This window comes from Lepidochelys olivacea (assembly GCF_965140295.1).
Source record: "Lepidochelys olivacea isolate rLepOli2 genome assembly, chromosome: 7".
Classification (NCBI taxonomy): domain Eukaryota; kingdom Metazoa; phylum Chordata; order Testudines; family Cheloniidae; genus Lepidochelys; species Lepidochelys olivacea.
In genome coordinates, this window is record NC_140417.1 from 86,987,662 (window position 1) to 87,014,211 (window position 26,550).

Consider the following 26,550-nt stretch of genomic DNA (forward strand, 5'->3'; position numbering starts at 1 on the left):
CAAATGAAGATCAATGATGCAGAAATTTGCAAGTGAGTGTGAATAACAGAATTTGGGAATCTATAAATGGTCAGTTCATGGACAGGAGAAAAAAGAAAAAAATTAATTAAATAAACTTTTGAATTATTTGCTCAATGCTAGTCCAAATGATTGCCTCTGAAGAGAGATTTAATAAATGGAGTTTAGCCTCTCAATGCCATTTTGATGTTTTGCTGTTATAAGTGTTCTTTCACTCCACTGAGGGTGGAGGTCAGTAGGCTGAATACCAGTTGATGTAGTATGCATACACAGAATTTTTTTGATGAACAAAAGGCTAGAGTGGCCACATTTTGCGAGGGAGGTAGGCAATCTGGGGTCTGGGTGGTTAGATTTGGGCCCACATAATGCAATATAGACACTGGAGCCCCTAGTTGGGACCCAGGGTTCAACAGTTCCTAACCTGAGGTTACAAATGAATGTAGTGGCTCAAGCCCTAGGTAATAAACCCAAGGTCTGCTAACTCAAGTTCTACTAACTCTGGGCTTACATTGCGTTGTAGACATACCCTTTGTTACACAGTCATTTCTAGCTCACAACTTATGTATTGTCAGATAAAGCAGTTCAAGTAGATTTGGGTTGGTATTTTCAAAGAAGCCCAGTTAGGTGCCTAAGTCCCATTGAAACTCAGTGGGAGTTGGGTGCCTATATCATAGGAACATAAGAACGGCCATACTGGGTCAGACCAAAGGTTCATCTAGCCTAGTATCCTGTCTTCTGACAGTGGCCAATGCCAGGTGCCCCAGAGGGAATGAACAGAACAGATAATCGTCAAGTAATCCATTCCCTGTCACTCATTCCCAGCTTCTGGCAGAGTCCTTTAAACTCCTTTGAAAATCCCTGCATTGATGAACAAAGAAGATACAACTCAAGTCAAATTTTTTAGCTCCAGTGATTTATAATATGAAGAGGATGCTGGACCAATATGATCAGATGTAGCTTTTACTTTTTTCTACTTCCTCATTATAATGTGTTCATAACTGAATAAGCACAATATGGTCTATCAAAAATAATTTTAACCTTAGCAATAGAAAAAAAAAGAAATGTAAATTCCATTATGCAAATGATTTATTTCTTGGTATTTTATGGCTACTGAGTTTGCTGCTCCATTTCCAAGTTAAGTTCTTTATGCTCATAGCTGTGAAACTTAATAGAGCTGTTTTAGGAAAATGCAAGCTATTTACTTTAGACTGTATTCTTCTGATGTATTTATGAACTCTGTAACATCCAACATACTTTACTTCAGAATAACTGCATGCAGAGATAACAGAGCAGCTGTTTGTCTTTTATGAGGTAAACTTCGCTTAATCAATCCTCTCTCAATAATAATAATAAAAACTAAAAACTTTGTAAACCTAGAACTACAGTTATTGGAGTTCCTCAAGCTTGGAGCCACTTGGATTAGCCAGATCAGGAGCAGAGATATATGACAGGTTTCAGAGTAACAGCCGTGTTAGTCTGTATTTTCAAAAAGAAAAGGAGTACTTGTGGCACCTTAGACTAACCAATTTATTTGAGCATAAGCTTTCGTGAGCTACAGCTCACTTCATCGGATGCATACTGTGGAAAGTGTAGAAGATCTTTTTATACACACAAAGCATGAAAAAATACCTCCCCCCACCCCACTCTCCTGCAGGTAATAGCTTATCTAAAGTGATCACTCTCCTTACAATGTGTATGATAATCAAGTTGGGCCATTTCCAGCACAAATCCGGGTGTGTGTGTGTGTGAGAACCTGGATTTGTGCTGGAAATGGCCCAACTTGATTATCATACACATTGTAAGGAGAAAAGGAGTACTTGTGGCACCTTAGAGACTAACCAATTTATTTGAGCATGAGCTTTCGTGAGCTACAGCTCACTTCATCGGATGCATACCGTGGAAACTGCAGCAGACTTTATATATACACAGAGAATATGAAACAATACCTCCTCCCACCCCACTGTCCTGCTGGTAATAGCTTATCTAAAGTGATCATCAGGTGGGCCATTTCCAGCACAAATCCAGGTTTTCTCACCCTCCACCCCCCCACACAAATTCACTCTCCTGCTGGATCACCAGGAAATGTCTGGATCACCAGGAAATGTCTGGGATCTTTGCAGAGCAGATATTGCAGCTCAGAAAGAGCCCTGATTGGTCTCTCCCCTGCATCCGTAGCTGATTGGTCCATTCCCCTGCAGCCACAGCTGCTGGATCCCGTCCACTCAGGCCCCCTCTCCCAGTCCTGGGGAGGGGGTCCTGTCAGCCACTCTGCCACCATGACAGGAGTGACAGTGCCCCCCCACCTCCAGTAAGAACCCCTCCGCCTCCCCCAACTGTACCCCTTTCCTTTCCCCTCTCTTCCAGTTCCTCCCTCCCCCCCGCAAGTAGTGTCCTATTTTTGGAGAACCTGAAATATTGTAACCCTACTTTGGCTGGTCCCACAGTTAAACATGCTATGAAAGCATACCCCTGTTTTCCTCTCTCCTCTGTAAATCTCAGAGAAAACGGGATTTTCTATCCTCAGCCAACCCATTATCCCAAAGTGTATCCATCTGAATAGGTGACCATTAGGGTCTAACGACCCACTGTTGTACCTGGTCTAGGAGGGACATGCTAACAGCCCTGACAACAGAGGGTTGACTGCAGATTCATGGAGCTGTATTCTATGATACAACAATTCATAACAACCAGAATTTGCAAGCTGTACACAGACAAATTCCTCAAATAGTCACAGAAGCATTCGTGCTCAGAGAGGGGCATAAGTGGCATGGGGCTACTTATCTGGCAGAAGAACAATTGTGGTTTTGCTGAAATTAAGAATTGCATGTGTTATCTTTTGTAAACAGTCTATTGTTTTTGGAAAGGCGATGAGATGGTCCCCTCCAACAAAACAAAAACAAACAAAGAGACTGCAGTATCTTTGCTTATCTCAACCTGCCATCATGTAAAATCATTTTACAGAAAGATGTTTCCTCTTTTCTGAGAATGCTCACTTTGAAATAAGCATCTGTTGTTAGAGCTCCATAGCTTCTTAGATAACTGCAGCACAGTCTGATTCAATGATAGGATATGAAAAGGTTCCCAGTATTGCCAAGTCCGAATGGGTCACTCTCAGTAAAATGTATTACTAAGGGTGACTTAACTGTTAAAGTGAGGGTCAAAAACACCCCAAAATATCTCTCCCTGTCCATCTCTCTCTCTCTGACCTAAGAAGGCAAAGGAATCAAGCTTTTTGACTTTGGGAGGAAGCCTGACCTGAAGATTAGTCAGTAATGCCGTTGGGAGAATGTGGTAAGAATTTTACCTTAAAGCAAGCCTGGTTGGTAAAGTTTTAATATTAGGAAGTGTTTTATCTTTACTTTTTTTGTAACCATTTCTGACTTTAATGCATTAATACTTGCTGTCAAAACCTATCTCTTTGGAATTGAATAACTTTTTCTGTTTTTTAATCAAAATTAATTCAGTGTTGCAAACTGTGCAGGCAGATAACTCCATGTAAGGTGGCAAGTTGTCGTATATTGTTCCCTTCTGGGGAAATGGACATTTGTTATCTGAACTGTTCAGGAGAAGGCTGGACAGTGCAGTACAGAATACGCATTTTTGGAGGATAAATCTGGAAATTGGAGTGTTTTTGGTGGTGCGGGGGAGTCACCCTACATATGGTAACCAAGGCTAGTGGAAGCCAGTATGTGCTGGCAGGCTGCGGCTATGCACAGACATTCAGGGTGTGATTTGCATACTCAAAAAGGCTGTTTGTGAGTGACCCAGATAGGAACTCAGGGCACTGTAAGGCACCCAAGGTTGCAGAGCAGGGGTGACACAGCCCCTCACTGGTCTGGATTGTACCCCAAAAGGTCATAGGGTGCCAATCAATGCTTTCTGATTTTTGCAACATTATTTCTGGAGGAACCATTTACCTTGAGCCCTGCTTCTTAAAATACTGTTGTTTTAAATTGTTAGGAAGGGTCAAATAATAGCAAAATACTCTCATGCCTCTAGCTTGGCTTATTTCCACTGGTGGATTTACATTTTGAATAGAAAATTGTCAGTATATATTAATGTAATGAGCCACAAATGAACTCTATTCGGAGTTTTCACTGATTGTTAAGCCATTTTGTCCCCCTCCTGTATATCTGAAGAGCATTCTAAATGCTGCACAAATAGTGCGTTGATTTTTCAATAAACCTTATATGTTATATATGTTTCTCTATTACCTCAGGGGAGCTACTTAGCTATACTTAATATTTTTGAGATAGGTGTTTAAACACCAAATTGATGGCAAAGTTGAAGGGTGTCTATTGCAAGGGATTTGTAGCATATCCTTATGCCCCATTTCACACAGTTTTCCATATGATTTTGCAGTTGACTGCCCCGTCCACTCTCTGTGATCCAATACTCCTTGCACATGCAGCAGTTAAATGTACACATTTCAGCTAAATTGCAAGGTAAGGCCAATAAAGATTTTAAGCAAGGGAGTGGAAGAAGGCTGAGGACCCTTGTCTCGTTTTCCTCTTGTTACTCTGATAGCATCCAGCTCCTGCAGAGTCTTTGTGTGTGGTATGGGGTGGGCTCAAAGTGACCTTGGATCCTGATCTGCAGAGGCAGGGATTGGAACATGGCAATAGGCCTGCATATCCCACTCTGGCAATCCAAGGTGTCACCAGTTCAAAGGTAGCAAACACTGCGCTCTTGGAAAGAAATGTTCCGCAGCCTGATTTCTCCCAGCAATCCCTGAGCTCCATGAGGCAGAGTCTGGCAGAAAGTTTTCCTGAGTGTCACTGAGCCACTGTGACTTGCTGGCCTATGATATCGTATACCCAATTGAGCCTTTAATGTTTAAGTGTTGAAAAACATCCCATTACCGTAAGCAGACATCTCTTTTTATATACTGTCCTCAACTCTGCTGCGTCCTCAACTCTCAGGGTATGTCTTCACTACCCGCCAGATCGGCGGGCAGCGATCGATCCAGCAGGGATCGATTTTATCGCGTCTAGTCTAGATGCAATAAATCGATCCCCGAGAACTCTCCCGTTGACGCCTGTACTCCAGCACCGCAAAAGGCTCAGGCACAGTCAACAGGGGAGCAGCAGCAGTTGACTCACCGCGGTGAAGACACCACGGTAAGTCGATCTAAGTACGTTGACTTCAGCTACGTTATTCATGTAGCTTACGTTGCATAACTTAGATCAATTTCCCCCCTTCCCTTCATAGTGTAGACCAGGGCTCAAAGTCCTGAAGTAGGAGTTTAGGGTGCACACATCTTTTAGGATGTGACTTGAAAAATAAATCTAAACTTTTCTTGTAGGGGATACCTGTAAAGTTGTGGCCTCTTTCAAATGTGTCTGTACCAAACTGACTGTACAGAGTGGGGGATGTGTTAATGGTGACTACCATGATCCTTGTGATCATTCATTCTGTCATAGCATGATGGCCTAATGTGTGTAGAGTCTGTGTGATGCAGCATGGGAACCCCACTTGCTTACAGGAGGTGATTGTGGAGGTGAAAGGGTGTCTTTCAAATGCAGACAGCCTGGCAATTTTAAAATTAAATTTTTTTTTTAAAGCAACATCTTAATCAAGTATGATAGTCTAGAACAGGGATCTCAAACTCAAATCACCACGAGGGCCACATGAGGACGAGTACATTGGCCCGAGGGTCGCATCACTGACACCTTTTCATTTAAAGATACAAAATCCCCCCACTCGGCCCCCAGCCCTGCCACCACTCCACCCCTTCCATGAGGCCCTGCCCCGCCTCTTCCCACCCCTTTCCCGCCCCCATTCCAATCCCTTCCTCAAAGTCCCCACCCCAACTCCGCCCCCTTCTTACCCCTATTCCAACCCCTTCCCCAAATCCCCGCCCTGCCCTGCATCTTCTCCACCTCCTCCCCTGAGCGCAGCTCTCCACTCCTCCCCCCTCCCCCTGGAAAGTGCTAAGTGCCGCCAAACAGCTGTTTGGCGGCAGGAAGTGCCTGGAGGTAGGCAGAGGAGCGGGGATGCGGCGTGCTGGGGGGGATGGAGGGCGGCGGGTGAGGGGAGCATGAGGCCACAGGAAATAACTCTGTGGGGGCGGGAAGCTTGGTGGGCTGCAGCAAATAACTCTGCGGGCCACGTGTTTGAGACTCCTGGTCTAGAATATAAGATAAAAATTGAAGATAAACTTATATTAACTTTGTCTAAAAGAGTAGAATAATGGTAATGTGTATAAGCTAGAACAAACAGTGAAAATCCACAATAGTAATCAATCAAATATTTAGAACACTAAAAACATCAAAAGGTTGTTAATCTACTGAGGTAGACTAACTGTAAAGCATCATGAACATAGTTTCGATTTTTTTTCCATTTTAAAATTATCTGGTTTTCAGCACTTTGCAAGACACCGTTCAGCAACCACATGATGCAATGGGAAAAATAATTCAGTTGAGATAACTCAAAGCAATTCATACCCCAATTTCTCTGACTAATAGAGAAGTGGAGACAAAATTAAGGAAAAGTCACTGCAACAGAAAGAACCTGCAACTTGCAGCATCATCCTTTCTGTCTGAGGCACAAATGAATATAAAGGAGAATTTACAATAACATTGTCTAAAGAAATCAAATGAGTGTGGGGTCTTGCATGCTTCCAATCTCAAGGCATGCACTTTGATAAGGACTCTTCTAGAAGAAAAAAATCAGTTGGCAGAGACAAGTGCCCAGATGAAAATAAGTGTCTCACAAACAATTGCATCAGCAGAATTTTCAGTAGTCCCTGCCCTTATGCTATGACTATATAGCAAGATGAGCAGCTATACTTTTTATCTCGGAGCAGTGCCCAAGGCTTGTTTTGCTGTACCTTCTTGAATTAGAATTATAGTGTTATCAGCGCCTTATTGGCAGTCTTCTCAAACTGTAGGGCATCCAGGTAACAAGAGATATACAGAGTAGCATGACTAGTGTTTTCTAATGTGGAGAGTGGGATAAAGGAGCTGGATCAAATTCATCTCTGTTACAGCTCCATTGAAGTTAGTTGCATTGTTATGAGAAAAGAATTAGGGCCATGGGTATCAAAAGGATAAAATAGCATAGGATGTGGTTTTTACTGGCATTTCAACATTGGACTGCTATGTATAGGTGAATGGAGAGGTTTTCCTAAAAGCAATTTATGGCTCTAACGCAGAAAAATAAGTGAAGGGACATGGGCCTCTCTGAGAGGAGGTTGTAACATTTGGTTTGTGTTCCTAATTAGTAATTTTAAAAATAAAGGAATAAAACCAAACTGAATTCTTGAAGCTTCAACCCTGCAGAGCTGTTACAGATAATTTAATGTAGTGGAGTACTAAATGACTCAATGTTGTGAAAATTAGCCTTTATTTAGTATAAAATAGTAAAGCAAACAGGCATTACAATATAATCCTACACTGGATTGATACTCACATTCTAAGATGAAATGATGCATTTACAGGTGATCAGTCCCTAAATGAGGAGAATGTGTATTATCCTTTTACTAATGGTATCTTGATGGTAGATGGGCACGTAAACTAAAATTAGCATGCTAGCCTTTGTATTATCAATTATAATCCCCTTAATTAATATTAAATCGACATTTTACCATATCTATATTTGTGCTACGATAACTATATTGTACTTTTTCGCTGGCTGGTTAACAGTAAACATTGTCTTATCTCTGTAAATGCCATATCAATAACTATCAGTATAGATAGCATTTTCCAAAACATTTAACACTTTATCTAAAACACTTTGTAAAAACCAGTAAGGACCAAAACATGTTTGCAACATGACTTGGGATTATGCCTTACTTATCTCTAACTTGCCTCTGAATTGTCTCACTTTACTCATGTTTTACTAGGCCTTGCTTGACTAATGTCAAGCTTATTTTTAGAAAATAGATTTTCGGGCCTACTTACATTTCAACAAATTTCTATATAAACATAAGCAAGCATCATTTCTATAGTCCACAAGGTAGATTAGCCCCCTACCAACTGACTAGGATGTGCTGTCAGCAGCTGGTCACTGTATACTTTACTTCTGCTCAAAGGAGAAGAAAAATTCATCTCTGGGATCTTGACAATGACCTACTGTGTAGAATTGCATCCTTTGCCAGCAAATCATTTGTAGAGAGAACTCCCCTGCTGGTGTCACTACTCATCCTGCCTTTGTTGGCTTGATGGTGCCAGAACATAATTTAGCACCTCGCACTTGCTTTTATTTTCAATCCCAAAATATCCTTTTGGTTTACAATAATATTTTTCTGTCTAATAATACATTTCTTAATCCCACAGAAATTCGTTGGTCCAAAGTTTGTTTAATCCCATTATTTAATGGTTGTATATGATCAGTTCTCCCACTACATTTGACAACCTTACAGGAGTTTCCAAATCCTTTTTAGAGGTGAAAAGACTATTTAGCATATTTGAATTGTGTGTATCTAATACTCACAAAATTGCTGAAATACATTATGCTGCACTAGATGTTTCATTTTTTATGCATGTACTAAAATGAATTTACATAAGCATTCCCCTAGCACTGTTTAAAGGCATGTCATTGAGAATTTTGTTTAAAAAGGTCATAAGGAATAAGTCAGGCTCCCACTATTACAGAAAAATACCTTTACACAGAACTATTGAGGAATTATAAGAGAACATTACACAACTGGAAAACCCCCAAGACATTTAGAGTAACAGCCATGTTAGTTTGTATTCGCAAAAAGAAAAGGAGTACTTGTGGCACCTTAGAGACTAACCAATTTATTTGAGCATAAGCTTTCGTGAACTACAGCAAAGTGAGCTGTAGTTCATGAAAGCTTATGCTCAAATAAATTGGTTAGTCTCTAAGGTGCCACAAGTACTCCTTTTCTTTTTGCCAAGACATTTAGAACATTGTATATTAAGTATATATTTAACACTCTTACCTAATTTGCAGAACTTTTTAATTGTTTCAGGACCAGTTAATTTTGCACCTCTGAAGAAGCTTGCAAAATTGTCTAGTGTTCTTCTTTTGTAATTAGGAACAAATTTTCAACCTGGTAGTAGAGGACTTGCCACGAAACTCCCATTAACATTAATAGGAGCAGTGCATGTAATCCTCTATAGAGTAAACTGAAAATATGCCCCTTGTTCTTTATGTAATAGTCAAATTGTTTCTCGTCACAGCCAAAACATGTTTTATTTTTACCAAAAGTGGCATTTTAAGAGTAAAGGAAGTGTCTTTATTTGCAGTTTTCTATTTAGAAATTTATTCTCATTTTTAATGTGAAGTATTTCTTGGCACTTTTTTATGTTTAATAATCCCATTTTATTTCATGCATTACTTCTTCAAAGAGGGATACGTGTCCATAAATCTATATATGCAGATGTACCTTTATAAATATGTGCACGTACATATACTGTATCATCTGCAAAATATTTCTTGTGGAACTGATAGTGAGAATTGGGCTAAAACTTAAAACAAATATCTCTTCCCCCACCATTAAGTAAGTTTTCTTCTTCTTGAAGAGAAATTGGTAAACAGAACCTTTTATTACATGGATATTTAATGGCAAAGGTAAAAATGTATGTAAGAGAAAAATTCAAATGACAGTTGAAAAAAATGTTCTTCATTGGGTTAAAAAGAGGTTGTTACCTTGACTAGCTGAAAAAGACATAGTATTTTGCTCTCTTTCTGTAAACAGGTAGAATATTCTCCTGTTACCTGTGAAGACCAATTTGTGTGTGTGTTGCCTTCCAGCTTCCGGTTCCCATGACTGTTTAGTTTCCCTGAATTCAGTGTTCCTGTTTCCATTTCATTCTGGGCAATATTTGATCCTGCACAGATTTTAGGGCACTTACTAAATATGTGAAATGTGAGCAGTTTCAATTGCTAACCTTTGAAGAGATGACTTGCTGGGTAAGAGGATCATGGATTTTCTCTGTGTTGGACTACCGATCCAGTTATTAGCAAATACCTGTGACTGAAAGTTCACAGCTGTTGCTGACTTTCAGCCTGCCACTTTATAGGAACTACTACCAGCAACTCCCTTTTGTCTCAGTTTGTGCTCCTGAGGTATTTCAGAGGGTGATCTCCCAGCTCCTGAATAATATTTGACACCACTGCTGACACTCTTTAAAATGCTGAAGTGTGCATGGGGATATGTGTTATCCCAGTGAGTTGAATGTACCTAGTCATTTAGAACAGTGGTCTCCAAACTGGGGTGCGCGAGATGATCCCAGGGGGTGCGCGGCAGCAGGAGCACCACCCGATGGCACTCTGCCATTTTTTTTCTTTGGCGGCAGCTCTGCACGTCCACGGCTGGTGTTCCCCTCTGGTGGCCTTTCGTTCTTCTTTTGTCAGCGGCGTGTCTGCGTCGGATCTTCCAGTCTTCACCCTGGGGGTGCATGAGCCAAAAAGTTTGGAGACCACTGATTTAGAAAACTGTTTACATTCTACAAAAATCATTCTGAGCATGGTGAAGATGTACTATTCGACATATCTTATGCAGCAGAGCCTGGGTGATCGTTCCAGTAGCGCTGTGACCAGCAGTCCTGGATGTGGCTCGTGAAGGATATTTGGGTGTAGTGAAGATGAAGAAACTTCTGCATAGTTGCAATTGGTGGCCAAGGCTGCACTCAGACATTGAACATTGCCTTAAGGCTTGCTCAGTCTGCACAATGCATAGAACTACTGTTCCTTTGGTTCCTTTTGAAATCAGTAGTCATAGATGTACCGTGGTAGAGAATTGTAGTGGATATTAGTGGCCCCTCAATTGCACTATGTGGCTACACACCATTGAATATTACAGACACTTACTCAGGTTACCCTTTTGCATTCATAATTTCACAAGGCACCTGTGATGGGGCAGAGTGGTCCCGCACTGGTACCGCAGAGGTTAACCCTTCCTTCCTGGCAGAGGAAGCCCTGCCCTGGAATCCCTGCTGGGCATGCTCCAACTGGAGACTAGGTATAAAAGCCTGCAAAGATGCTCAGTCTGGGCTGACCACTGGAGGAGAAGGAGGCACACTGCCAGCTCCTGAGAAGGGACAGCCAACGCTCCAGGATCCAGGGGCCAGCCAAGCCGGGACGCATCCGGCCTCCCAGATGGAGGTCTTGACAGAAGGGGACGGACTGGAGGACTGCGCCCCCCGGAGTGGCGAACATGACTTAGAGGGTAGGAAGTGACCCAGGGGAACTTTAGAGACAAGCAGCGTTAAAGCTGCACTGCCACTTGGCGTGTTGTGGGCGGATCCCCGCTGAGCTAAGTGCGAGGGGGAACCCCGCCAGTAGGCGAGCCCTGGGTCGGAAACCTGTGGAGAGGGTGGGCCCGGGTCCCCCTACCACTCCGACCATTGGGATATACTTCCCTGCCTGAGAGGGGGAAGGCTATGGACTCTGGCCATTGGGCCACACTGCCCTGATACGTGGGGCGAGTTGCATGGACTCTGGCTGCTGGGCCACACTGCCCTGAGACTCTGGGCATGACACATGGACTCAGACCGTTAGGTCCCGCTACCCTGACCAAGGGGCAAGCACGGGGAAACCGGCCATTGGGCCACATTGGAATGCCCTTAAAGGGACAGGCGTGGGAACTTAAGAGTGGTGAGGCCCTGACACCCCATCCACCCCTGCCACAAAGGGGTGCTGAGGTGCAGGACCCGTCACAGCATCTTAAAGGAGTTCATTATTATCTAACCCCTTTATGTGTTATGTGTGGCCTAGCAGAGATCCTTGTTTCAGATAATGGGACAGCTTTTATATTAAGAGTGTTTGAAGGCTTTCTGATGAGTATTGGTACAGTACAGTATAAATCTGCTGTGCATCATCCCCAAGGAAATGGGATAGTGAAGACACTCCATGGGACTGTGAAGAAGCATGTAGCTTGCACACTGGAGGAACATCAAGATATACTCTTCCCTATTGCACTGTTATGCTTTATGGAGTACACGTGAAAGTACTGGAGAAACCCCATTCTATCAGCTCTTCAGTCGACCTGCGAGGATCAAGCTGATCAGAAAAATTTCACACAACCCCTTTTTGGTGTCCTTGAAGCTGATTGATGTGTCTAGAAATACATGAGTTTCAACAAGAGTATCCATTCAAGACTCCAGATGTTCAATCTTGGTTAAGCAGTGTACATTAGCTGAGGGTCTGGAAGCCTTTTCAATACTTGTGGTGTGCTCTTGTGGGATGCAGGATATGGAGTGTAATGGGTGCATTTACCATGGGAAGAATATGTTAACTAGCAAGATATATTGCTTACTGAAAGGGGAACAGATAGGGAAGAGAGCACTTTCTGCACATGATGGTATGTGGCCAATTGGGGAAATTGATCCATAGTAAGAGCATCTATCTCTTGAGCAGAATGAGAGAACCTATATCCTTGAGATCACCTGGTGTCACTGACCAGGTACCAATGAACTTTTTGGGGAGAAGGGAAGGAAATTGTAGAAGGGGCACATGCGTGCACTTGTGCTGCCTTCCTGTTTCCTGCTCCTGTTTTTGGTTCCTGGTCCGTGAATTCAGTGTTCCTGTTTAAGGCTATGTGTATGTGCGTGTATAGCATTGGGTGTGTGCAGCTACTCAGACCCTGCCCTACATATCTTCTGTTGGGACTATTATGTTTTGTTCAGACTTTTGCTGACTTAACCAGTTCATGGTTATTACGTGGTTTTAATTGGCCACCTACCTGCACGTCTTGCTTTGGGTTTTTTGGATTGCTATTCTGGGGTGCATCAGAGTGTGTGTGCTTAGGCATGTTGTATCATCTACAACATTTTTCTTGTAGAAGTGCTCGTGAGGTGGATTTTTTTATGTATATTTGAGTTTTAACCCAATTCTATTGGTGGTTTCACATTTTGTAAGCTTTTTCTTGGAGAAAATTTGCTATTCCTTTACCATTAAATATTAATATAGGTTAATGTATTGTAAGTAAAAGAGAAATTCAAATGACAAAAATGTTCTTCATTAGGTTACGGAGAGGTTGTAACCTTGAGTAGTTGAAAAACAAATGCTGTTCTACTATCTTTCTGTAAACAGGAGGGATATTCCCCGGTTACCTCAGGGATAAAGTGACTAACAAAGTAATTCAGAATCACTGAGCATTTAAAACATTTTTACAAAAGGGAGTTAAAGCACTGTTGGAGTTCCTTCCAGGAACTAATAAAACAGGCTGCATGTTAAATCCTAACACATCTCTCACACTCTCAGGAGAAGAACAAAACCAAGCTGCTGCCAGGATTATAAAGGCTCATCTGTTCTTTTCTGGTGGATTACTTGGGCTCTTGCTGACCTTACCTACGCTGAGGGGCAGTATAGTGGCAAGGTTGAATTACTTCTAAGCAATCTCTCCAATGAATTAGGCCCACACATGATTTCTCCATGCCAGGCAGCCTTCCTAAAGAAATATTTTGTTAAAGATATTTCTCAGTGGGAAGCCTCAGTGTCTCTCTCTCTCTCTATAGTACTGAAGGTCTTTGTGACATCCTGTTTACGTACTACAGGACTCTGCACCAAACCCATGCACACGTGTTTATTGGAGAGTGCTTTCCCTTCAGACCACTCCGCAATATTCAGTGACTTTTTCCAGTAACACTGCCTTTTGGAGATTGAGATTTAAGTCCCTCAAAGCATGCTCACCTTTTGAATGGAATAAACTGGGGCATAAATGACCTCTCCCAGTCCACTGTTGAATTTTTTACTTCTGCCGTGGTTTCATTAATTTTTTGACAGACATTCTGAAAACTCTTCCATCTCCTTCCCTCCCTGGACCTTTCTAAACTTTTAAAATTTTAATTCCCTTTAGTTCTGTACCCTCCCCTATGCATTTTTCCTTCTCATCTCACTTTATTCTTCACTCTCCATATACTTCTCTTGACCCTCCACCTCATGCTGCCATCAGCTGTACAGGACCATTACTAACATATGTTAGGCTATTTTGATCTTTTCCATAGTAATTTTGATCAATCTTTAGGTGTTCTATTTTTCTCATGACTGTTCCAGGCTTCTTTAACCTTGCACTCTCCACCAGCATAAACGTTTTATGAAAGCCCATCTAACATCAAGCTTGATGAATTTAGCAACACTTCACCCACGACTCTGCTCCAACAAACCCTGGTTAAGCTTGATGGCACAGCAGGTTATCATATATTCATACAATGTTAATGTGAAGCACTAGACTATGAAAATATTTGGGAGTGGGGTTTTATAAACTGGTGGAGATTATTTCAGTTTCAGAAAGCGCTGTGTAAAGCAGTGGTTCACAGTCTTTTCCATACCAGGACTTTCTGGGATGTCTCTCCCATTCAACAAATTGAGAGGGGAAGGGTGATCATGATCTCTTGACATGTGTTCAAAATCCCTAGAATGACAACCTTTGGTGTGTATGTAAAAAATACTTTAAAGTATGCAGCCAGGTGGATATGGACAAATAAAGATATTCCCATCAATCATGTTAGCACTTAAAGGGTTGATACACCTAATGTCCACACAACCAAGTGCTATTATGTATTTGAAGAAAAGGCAACGCTCTTTGCAGCCTTGCAGAAAGAAAATGAAGACATGCCAGCATGACTAAAGTATTAATGAGTAAACTTTAGTTTTACTTGACCGATTTCTATATTCACTAGAACTATAACCACATTCTGACCATATTCCAACAGTGAATGTTGAGGGTCTACAATCCTAACTATGCTTTAGCTACAGATACAAATAATATTATACTGAAATGGAGTGTGCTCAGCCAGTCAGAGCACAGGAATGCTGTAGTTACTGATCCACAACTGTGTGAGTATTTGGGGTAGGGATTTTCCATATTATATGATTATGCTGTTCACTAATGGCCTTTATCCATCACACAAAGATTTGTATACAGACTGTGTGGCTGTTTATCAGTACCCGTGTGGTCAGTCAATAAAAAACCCATACTCTGATTTGTTGTTACCCTACAAAATCACCTTTCATTTGCCCATAACAAACATGGTCTTCTCAACTGATCATTCCCTTCCTTTCTGCCCTGTGAAGCCTAGTATTTCCTCTCCTTTCAAAGGCCTCTCCTCCTCTTTGATGCTCAGATCATCCCTATGATAAATAAATTTAGCTTCTTAAAATTAAATTAGATTATCTTGAAAATCTCCCCCTTACCTTTCTCCAGCTCCTGCTTCTGTCCTGCCAAAACCTTCTCACTGTTTCCCCACGGTGAATATATCTGTCTCCCCCATTTGCTTCCAGACACTTATTTCTGCAATGTGTGTTGTCAGCTCTCGCAATTGTATCTCTTATTTGGTGTTTTTCATATCGGGCTGCCTCTTGGGAGCTTTTGAATGATGGGCAAAGCTCAGCTTTCATTTAAATGACGGGGGGAGTTTGTTTCTATCCCTCATGTTAGCAGAGTGGTTTTGTGGTTGCCTAGCAAGTGAAGCCTTACCCCGTGGGGCAGCAACTAGCTTTATCAATTTCAGGAGGCCTGGGAATAAAGCCTGGATTTTGGGGTGTAATGGCTGAGTTTGAACTGACAGAAAGGGCTTTGTGGGCTACAGATTAACATGACCTGCTAACCAAGAGAGGCAAGCCCTTAGAGATTGGTTTAGAAGACTTTGGAACCTATTAGGGACTCCCAGGAGGACAGTTGTGGGGGACCTATGATAAGCTTAAATATGCATTTACAGCTTTTTGTTTTATGTTTTGTCTGTATGCTTTAGTCATTACATACATGTGCTCTGCTCTGGAAGAGTGAGTGTTTGGTTTACTGGTAACCACTGGCATACATTGGTCATACCTCTTGGAGAACAAGCATAGCATGAGCTGGAGCTTTGGCTAGACCCACTGCGTTAAATTCTGTGAAGTAAAATGGGGTTGTAAATCTAAACCCCTGGTCAGGAAGGAGAAGAGTTCAGATCCCTGCCTAGAAACAGGTGATGGCTAGAGGCCTGAGACTTGAAAGGGTATTCCTTGAGCAGACTATGAAAAGGGTCAAAGATGTAGTTACCCCAACACTATGACCATTATATTTGAGAGTCAATATACTATTATTTGCTCCAGGACTGACCACGTTAATAAGCAGTAATGTCTCCAGTGTTTTCAGTAAAGTCACAGGGCCCTCAAACAGAAGATGGGAGGAAGGTAAGCCAATAAATCCATGGCAGAATCAACAATAGAACCCCAGTCTCCTGATTCCATCTTGTACGTAATCCCTTAACTAGATTTGGCCCCAGACACAACCTCAGCACCTCAGAAATACAACCAATATATAAGCTCAAGATCTTTAAAAGATCTAGAATTGTGATTTTTTTTTTTCAGGGAAGGCAGAAATAATTGATGAAATTTTGAAGACATCCGGGGACTAATAGTGCTATTAAGTTTGAAATTCTTTTTTGTACTTGTTTACATATTTTGTCTTTTTTTTATGTTGTCTTTTGTTTGTTTGTTTTTGAGAGTATGATGGTCCTCCCATACCTATAGAAATTCTGCAGTGCAAATATATGTGAAAGCAAACTCAGATCAATGAATATTCCACATTTAGGTTATATTAATTGATTCTATATGTGATGCAAAAACTCTTTCACATGTACTGTAACATAGCCAATGATATTCTATTAGGGCCACCCCTGTTTACTTCACTTGGATTCAGATCAGGCTAATAGGCAGGATGATATGCATTACCTGATCTTCCTGAAACCAGTGGGGAGATCTGCTTAAAATAAATAAATGAGGTGCATTATGTACCCTGATGTGGATCTTAAGCAGTTTACACCATTATTACTACTGATAATTGCGTTGTACGTATTTTAATATGATTATATTTTTCTTTGGACTTTCTTCTCTTTGGACTTGGTCTTGTTTCTCTTTTAAGTAGATGGGAAGTTCACCAGCAAGATTGTTTTTCCTTTTACTTTTGTGAAAATAAATGGATGAAACATGTTTCATGTTCAACAACATTGGGAAGTGTCCAGCTTCCCCAAATGATAGCAATGTTGAGCCTTGTCCCTTAAAAAAGCCAGAGTTTCTCCTCCACTGAGCTGCTTGATGAAAGGCTTGTAAATTAATTTTGTTAAGGCAACAAAATTTATTCAGCATAAAGATGAAATAGGCGGTTGGCAGAAAGGAAGAGATCAATATATTTTTGCTAATATGATGAAAAATACCGACTGGTTAGTGGTGTCAGCCTGGGAGCATACGTTAGTAATTAAATGTAATTTAATAGTAAAGCTTTTTAATAGTAAAACTTTCAAAACAAGGAAAGGATAATAGCATAGGAGGAAAGAATGCTGTTGATATGCCAAAGATATGTCCGCAGCATTCTTTCCCCCATTCTATTATCATTTCCTGGTTTTGAAAGTGTCCCCAAAGTTTTCATTTATAATTCAAGCTATGATTTTAAATTAAAATAAATTATAGGTGGAAGAAACAGGAAGTCAACATCCAACAGGGACTTTTTGTGGAATGGTAGGTTCAAAAGTGAGAATAGATACCCCTCACCCCCTCACAAAAAAACAAAATACATAATATAAGTGGTTGGATGACTGCACTGATGGGTCTTCAGAATTTTCTAATGGAAGAAACCTTAGTCTGCAAGGGGTTAAATATGCATGCAGCTCTAGAATTCAGATAATCAATTGAATGTCGGGGATCTTTGAAGAGCTCCAAACATTTTGCCTTTTGAGAAATTAGACATAAGATGTACCTTCTAGAAAGACTGACTATATTTCTGCCACATGCATCTGACCACCAGCGGCATCAGTCTTATTCAATTTCCTCATTAAAAAGTGTTAGTGAAAAAAGAATTTTACGATAAATTGTACATGGATGGCATAATTAAAAAAAAAAGTCTCTCTATTTGCAGGATTCAACTGTTTCTTCAATTTCTCTGGTTTGGATATAGCAAATGTTTTCCCATGTGTCTGTAGAACTGAAAACCTATGTTTGCTAAATTTTAAAATATTGTAGCAGCAAATAGTAGCTTAGCAAGTTCAAAAATTGTAATTACATTACTAAATAGTTCAAAGATTTAAGACTGCCAGATAAGATCATGAAAAGCTGCCTGTCTTGAAAATATGGCATGTTATCATCTCAGGTACTTTGCAAGCAAGATGAATCAATTTGACTTGCAGGCTTTCCTTTTATAGGTAGATAAATATTTCAGTAACTGATTATTTTTTAAGAAAATATAGAATTGAACAGAAATTTAACGGTTCATGTAGATGTAGGTTAAACTGCTAAACACTCTAATTTAGAGCTGGATTTGTCAAATTTTACGAGATCATTCTTCCCTTAAATTACCAGTTAAGGCCCTCCTTCAGTAGGTAATCTAAATATATGCCTAACGTTAAGCATGTGAGTAACCCCATTGATTTAAGTGTTTTTTGAAGTGGAGACTTTGATTAGGTTGCTGACCCCTAAAAGATGCATGGAGTTATTCTCTTGGGGAAAAAATTGTGGGAAAGCATGGTAAATTGTGGAAGAGTATTTTTTTAAATCTGTTGATGGGGAAGCTAAGTAGTAATTTCTTGATTTTTTTTGCTGTCTTCTAATGCAGGATACTGAATTGGTCTGTAATGTCAGTTCCTATGAGTCATCTACAGAACTGACAATATCATAACAAATATTCATTATTCAATGGATAGCTCTGCTCTTGCCAAGTCCATCTCCTCAGTGAAAACTATTCTGCAAGAAAGAAAAATCTTCCTTTAGTAAATAATATACATGGAACACAGGCTCATTATAGGTAGCTGCACTATGATAAGCTAAAGTATAATTATGTGGCTACATAGATCATATACAAATAACTGAGTTCTAAAAAAGGACATTCATACACAATTACATATGAGGTGCTTCATTAATTGGAGAAATTGCAGGTCAAATTCATCATTGATTTAACTTTATCTTGACAATACAACCTAGTTACAATATAGCTGTGGCACAATTAATTTTAAATCCAACAAAACTATTCATAGCTATTTTATTTTCTAAAACTCTTGGATGTTTTGTTCTCATTTATTGGAAACACTGTTAAATAAAAATATCCAGCTACAACGTGTTTCTAACACAAACTTTTACTATGTTGCTAGCCCTGCTAAATAAATATCCTAAGATCTTGAGTCAGTGCCCATATCAAATGGCCTATGTCATTGACACTCACTGAAAGTATGTATGTATTCCAGATCTTCCATACAGATGATTCCATTCTTACAGGCCTAACCCTAGAATCCTTACTCATGTGAATATCCTCATTGATTTTTAACCCTTCTGTGCATCAGTTTCCCTACCTGTGAAATGATATTTACAGTTCTTTGTAAAGCACTTTGTTACTGACTGAAAAGTGCCATATAAATGTTAGATACAAAAACAAGATATTTAACGATGTTTGAAATGGTATTGAACACGATACTTGTAAAAATACTTCAAATCTTGTCTTTTTTTCCTGCAGATATAAAATACTTCAGTTATTAATTGCTACCCATTCATAGCGACATGTGGTGCACAATAAAGTATATTTTTTTTCAATTCATTCTGGTTTATAATGATAGCAGACACGGGGCCTTTTTTCTCTCACCTCAAAAATGTGAAAGCTTGCTGAATCATGTTTAAGAAGCAATTGTAATACCTACATAATCAACAATTTGATTTTTCAGCAGGGTATCCTTTATCACAATAACAGATTCTGAATATGAAAAAATAAATTATTGAACTCAGAAACATTCAACACCTTTGCATAGCATACATATCCTGCTGGGTTGCATTAAATTATGTAGTATGTGTTTTGTTACCTGGGATGTAATCCACTGAAGCCAAGGGAGCCACACAAACACATGGATGGTGTCTCTCTAGGTGGACCCCAGTTTGGGAATATTCAGTGGTGAGCTGGAGCCGGTTCGCACCGGTTCACTAGAACCGGTTGTTAAATTTAGAAGCCCTTTTAGAACCGGTTGTTAAATTTAGAAGCCCTTTTAGAACCAGTTGTTCCGCGCGGGACAATCTGTTCTAAAAGGGCTTCTAAATGTAACTGGCCAAAAGTGGCGCCTTAGGCACCGACTCCATGGGTGCTCCAGCCCTGGTGGGTGCAGAGCACCCATCGGCAGCTCCCTGCCCTGGCCCCAGCTCACCTCCACTCCGCCTCCGCCTCCTTCCCTGAATGCACCCCCCGCTCTGCTTCTCCACCCCCCAAGGCTTCCCATGAATCAGCTGTTTGCACGGGAAGCCGGGGTGGGCTGAGAAGCAGGCCATGGCTTCCCGTTCAGGCCCAGGAAGACGGCGGTGAGCTGGGGCGGGGGGTGGGGGGGCACGAGGTGGGCTGCCCACGCCACAGCAGGTAATCGGGGGGGAGGGGGGCGCAGGGGAACCGCTTCCCGCCCCAGCTCACCTCCGCCACCCTCGGCCTGAGTGTGAAGCCGCCGCCTGCTTCTCAGCCCTCCCAGGCTTCCCGCTGAACAGCTGATTCGCGGGAAGCCAGGGCAGGGTGGGGGTTGGGGGTGCATGTGGAGAAGCAGAGCAGGGGAGCACGTTCAGCAGGGGAGGCGGAGCAGGAGGTGAGGTGATCTGGGGCCGGGGGTGGGGCAGTGAGCTGCCGGTGGGTGCTCTGCACCCACCACATTTTCCCCGTGGGTGCTCCAGCCCCGGAGCACCCAGGGAGTCGGCGCCTAAGGTGCCATTTTTGATGTGATCAGTGGGGGAGCAGGCGCTCCCCCTGATCCCCCCCCCCCCAGCTATGCTCCCCCGCCCCTAGGAGCCAGAGGGACCTGCTGGATGCTTTCTAGGAGCTGCCCCAGGTAAGCACCTCTGGGACTCCCCACCTTGCTCCCCGGGTACCTCTGGCTCTTAGGGGTGGGGTGGGCACCCACTACAGTGGCCCACAAGACCCTCCTGCCCGGTTCTGAGGTCAGTCAGGGGATAGGGGTGGGGGGTGGATGGGGCAGGGATCCTGGGGGCAGGCGTCAAGGAACGTCGGGGGGGTTGGATGGGGCAGGAGTCCTGGGGTGCGGGGGTGGGCAACGACCCCCTCGTGGGGTGAGGAGGGAACCCGTTAAGATTTTGGCAGCTCATCACTGGGAATATTGGATAGGTCATAAAAAATATGAATGAGATTTTCATAAAGGTTGGTTAGTCATACCTATTACCTGCCTTGAACAATAGCAGTTTTGCATAATTAACTGCCATTTGGGAGATGTGCAGAGGTTTTAAATATTTTATAATTAACTCTGCAGGTTTATACTTTATTGTGAACTACAGACCCATCATTGTTACTACTAAAATAGACTTAATTGACCAGGTCTCTCCAGCAAAGGCAGTAACTATGATTAACTACTTTATATAATTCTTTTTGTTCAGTAGTTTGACACCAGCATATTTATGTTCATCTTTTCCCCAGTGCAGAGAAAATATATTCTTCACTCAAACAAGTCAATTCATTTTAATGTTCTTAGAACTTAAGCTGAGTCTGTGATGCAGGCTTTTCAGTTGCAAATCCAAGCAACAGGAATAAGTTTACTTTTTCCATTAAAATAGGAAACCATGTTGGTTTTGCTTTAAGAAAGATTTATTTCAGCAGCATTTTGGAGGATGAGATTATTGTATGATTTTTAGAATGTGTGTAGCCTTCTTCTGGAGAAAGTGTCCACTTCCTAGGCCAGATCATGGTCCCTACAGTGTTCCATTTGTGCTGCTGTAGTAGCATAAATGTAATGGAGAGAGAGCTTAAACAGTCAGCTAGGGATGCCCCTTGCATAGGGGAACCTATGTGTGGCATAAAGCTGAGATATCTGGTTCTAAGACACCTGCTCTGGAGCCTGTACCCTTGCACAGGATTTAGGGTCTCATGTATTATCACAGATTTCATGGCCTCACTCCAAGCCTCCTCCTCTGGCACACAAGCGGTGGTAGGGTGCCTCTACGTGTGTAACACCCATATTATGCCCTGCAGTTCCCCTTCGTAGAGCTTAAATGGGACCAAGTGCATAGGGTGACTTTTCCCCCAAAGTACCCACATTTGTTTATTTTATTCGTGCTCCATAGGAAAACCTACTACAAAAAGACACATTTACATTAGAATTCCTAATGCAAAGATAAACTATGCAGCGTTTTCATTTCTGAGCTGTTTGTGCAAATTGATACGAGTGTAGCATCTCTACTAGATATTAATGCATTATATTTTTTTAGACTACTATCGTAATATTTAAAGCACACATGATTAGATTTACAAAGAAATGAAAGCATAAAATTACTGGGATTCACAAAGCCTAGCTTAGGTGCTTAGGCTCCCCATACAGTGAATTGGGGGAGAGAGGCACCTAAAAATGGGATTCACAAAATCTAGCAAGCTAGGATGTACCTTGGTTAAGATAGTTAATGGGAGATGCTAACCCAAAGGGTGTGCACTAAGCTCTACCCTCTTCTGCCTAAGTCAGGGCTGCAAGAAGTGCCTCTCTCTGCTCAGGATTCTCAGCTGCAAACCCTCGCTTGGTGTTAGGTGCCTATGCTGTTTTAGCAAGGAGCCTGGGGAAGGAGGAGGAGGACCTCCCTCATAAATTTTAGCTCAATGGTTAGGGTACTCGTCTGGAACATGAGACCCTCAGTTCAAGTTCCCCATCCACCTGAGGGATTTGAACAGGGATCTGCCACCTCTCAGGTGAGTGCCTTAGTCACTGGGTTATGGGATATTTGGATGTGGAGTTCCCTCCATCTCTCCTATTGAATCTGTTCCACTGTGTTTAGTAACTTTAAAAAAATATATCAGGGGGATGGGATCCTGGGGCTCCCAGGTAAGGGCTCTCTCTCTCTTCCCCCCCGCCGGCAATTCTTTCATTTGTAATCCTCAGTGCAATAGCTTCAATGTTGCTCAGAAACATCCCTGAGTACCAGGAAGGAGGAAGTAAGCCGTTGGCCTCTCATGAAGACTAAAAAAATCAGAAGGATAAGTATGAAGGGACTCTGGGCCCTAGGAGAGAGTAGCTACCTAACCAGAGCAGAGTAAGAGGTCCCCTGAGAGGCTTAAGTTCCTTAGAACCAAGCCTTCAAGAATACCTGTGCATATCGTGCTGCTCACATGGCCTGACCAAAGAAGAGTTTACCAACAGTATACTAACCATTATACAGATACATATTGAAAAGATTTTTGCCCAAAAATAAGTATTAATGCCATTTTTGAAAGGTGTATAACCAGTTTCATTTTCTTGAAAATGATGTTGCCAAGGTTTTAATTTCCGTAAATGGGAAAACTGAATAACAATTATATTTTATTGGTTTTAAGGTTTGTATTGTACTTTTAGGTTGATTTGTTTTATGTTTTTTGGGGGGTGATGTGGGGTAGACGGGATGTCAATGAAATCAACATTTAGAAAATAATACATTTAATTGGAACCTAGCGAGTGGAATTTCTAAGAAAACTTTAAGTGTAAAAGGAAACTTTGTTCTACCTAGAAAATTCATTGTATGTGGAGGCATCTACCAGGCTAGAATTAATGGACTGTTCCTCTTCCTCAGACTCATCAGGTGGTTAAAGGAATAATTTGACCAAAACTTCAGCTAGTTCATCCTCTGACTAGCCTTCTTCCCTTTTCTAAGTCCAGTTGCTACAGCTTTGTGATTAATTTTTTTTTATGATAAGTATTGCAATATTTGGTATCCTTTCTTAACTCCACAGCTCCTGGAGTCCAGTGATTACATGAGAATTTTAGCTTTCTGTTTTTTAAAGTAAATTTTTAGCTCTTATGGTTGTGGGGGAAAGTTAGAAAATGTGACCTGAGTAATATTCCGAAGGGCTAGGCACCAGAAGGCAAATAAAAACAACCCCATATTTATTAGTTGTCAGTGTGTCATGATTTTCTGGGCCTGCCTCATGACTTTTGAAAACTTGGGGGAGGGCAATGCAGTTTGATTCCACAATGTATTTAAGCACATCCCTTAATCTAAGCACACACATAGCCTCCCTGGAGGTAATGGAGCTACTGAAGTTCAAATGTCTAGTGATTATTCTTTTGTGAGCACAAGTAGAAAAAGTTAATCCAAATATTTATGAACTTATTATTCATATTTCTTCCCTTGTTATATGTGTATGTCTGGGGGGTGGAATGTGTAATAGATGGCTTTGATGAATACTGATGATTAATCTATTATGAATTTGAAAGGTCTTACAAACCTCATTTTCAGCATGGTTAAATATGGCATATGTGATTAACAAATATTAAGAAGTTCCAGTACAGAGAATTGGAAGACTGCATAGAGACAGGGGATGTTTGTTAAATGCCATTAATTGAAAACTCTAATTTGCAACTGTTATGAATAAGAGAATCTGAATCTGGCCAGTATTTTGAACTTTATTTGTTGCTTTGTTTTTAAGATTACTGAGGCTTTTCATTCTAAAATAGTGTGTTTCTCTATAACATCTTTTGTTATTGATACTGTTTTCTTCTCATGTTTCCATACTTCCTTCTCTGTTTCCCGCCAAATAACTTATTGATTTTTATAAAAGCTAGGTTTCTTGTTGTATCCTTAACTCATGACTTTTGTTTTCTTTTTCAGTGTTGTGTTTTTATTGACTTTCTTAATGTAATCATAACTAAACTGATTGTTTAAACAGTCATTTCTATTGCTTTACTGTATCAAATAGATTCTCTGAAATTTTCAAATAATGCAGCTAGTTCAAAATCTTGACAGAGGGAGGAAAATTTGTTTGTCAAAAACAAAAGTGTATGGGAGCTGCTCTGGTGCTCACCTGCTCTGGATTTAGATGCCTAAAATTAGGCACCTAAGTTTAAAAATGTTGCCTGTGTGATTTGACCCAAGACCACAGAGGGAGTCAGTATCAGAGATGGTGTTAGTTCTTTGATTAGCCCACTGGATTGTGCTGCTTCTGATGCTATTGAACAGTCCCTCCTTGGAGCAATTAAGCATGTAGTTAAAGTTGAAGTTTAAGTTCTTTTCTGGAAGGGGTTGACTTAATAAATCAGGGTCCAGACGAGCTGGCCATTCCTGTAGGCGCCTGTAGGCAGCTGGCTAATAAAGAACATGCAGACCCTCTTGAGCCAGCAGTCTAGGTAGAGCTGCTCCCTGTAGCTGAGCTCTGAATTGGGACCTATAGCTACAATTTCTCAGGACCCCAAAGGTCAGCCCTGCATGACTGGAATGGGAATGATTTTTCAGAAGGTATCAGTGACAAGCTTTCAATGCATTTTGTGATCTGTTTACGTTGGTTACATTTTCAAAGCTAGCTTCACAAAGGAAAAGGGCCACAATTTAATTTTTAAACCAAACACGGGAAATTTCCTTCACATTTCACATTTCTAGGTTCCCCAATTTAGGGGTGTGTATGGGGATGGGGAAAGGGGGGCTTAGCCCTGGGTTTTGAATGCCTGCAAAGAATGGCTCTGCCTGGAGTTTTTTCTCTTTATCTCTCTCCCCTTTCACCATCTATCTGTCATTTAACAGGTCAGGTTTGAATTGCTTACTTTTCTTGACCAAATGTATCAGTCTCCCACTGAATATGTGTATTGCTAATGTGCTTGCAGAGTGCAGACATCATTCAATGGTATTATTTATTCTGCCATTTCCTCTTGCTGTGTCTGCTTTCTTTTTCTGAGCCAGTTGCTAGCAGGTCCACAGAGATTGAGACCATGACCTTGCCTCTTTATTTTAAGGGTTTACAGAAAGTATCATGTGCTACGAATTCTGACAATATCTGGGGAATTGAGAACAATGGCTTGATTCAGAATGTTTTTAGTTATTTAGTATTTCTTTGTCTCCCTGTAGCCACCTAATGGAATGGTATCACTGTCTCCTAACTGAAATATTAGGAGACTTTTATATTGGCTCTTCCAAGCAGTAGTCTAATCTAACATGGATGACATTTCTTTCTGAAATTAGCAACTTTTTAATCTATGTGTATTCCTTTGTCAGAGTCCCTTATGGAGAGACAAGGAGTCTGGACATTTTGAGATGGCATTGTACTCATCCAGTGCCACTCAGCAGGAACTACAAGGCTGGTGCGGCTGCAGAGTAGCAGGAGCTCTTATCTAGGCTCTTACTTGCTCCAGTCTCAGAGCAAAAGCACCCAGATCAGATCTTCCACTCCTCATTGTACCCGAGGTGCCATGCTTCCCTAGGCTGGTGTGGTGAGTGACCAAGTTTTCAACTTCCCAACAGGCCTGGAGGAAAGATCCTTACGCTGTGCCCCTCCCCAATGCCTGAAATGGAGATGTTGACTCTCTCCCTGTGTCTCCCTATCCCCGACACCTCTGACGCATCCTGCTGATCTTCTCCATGGCTCCTCAAAACCCGTACTGCTCCCTGCCAACTTCCAAAAGCTCCCCTGAAACCTCCACTGATTCTTATGGATGGTTAAGTTTGTATGGAGTTTCTCATGGCGGAGTTAAGCTTGTTTAAATATTGCACAGAGAGAGAGAGAGAATACTAGTCTAGGTATATACCCAGTCTTCACTGAGGATTTCCATAACTTTAATGTTTGCTTTTAGTGTTGAATAGAATAGTATAACTAGTTTGGAATTGCAAGTAGCAACCACAGTTACAATTTAACACTGTTTTTGGTGTGGGAATATAGCAAGACAAAGTTAGAAAAGC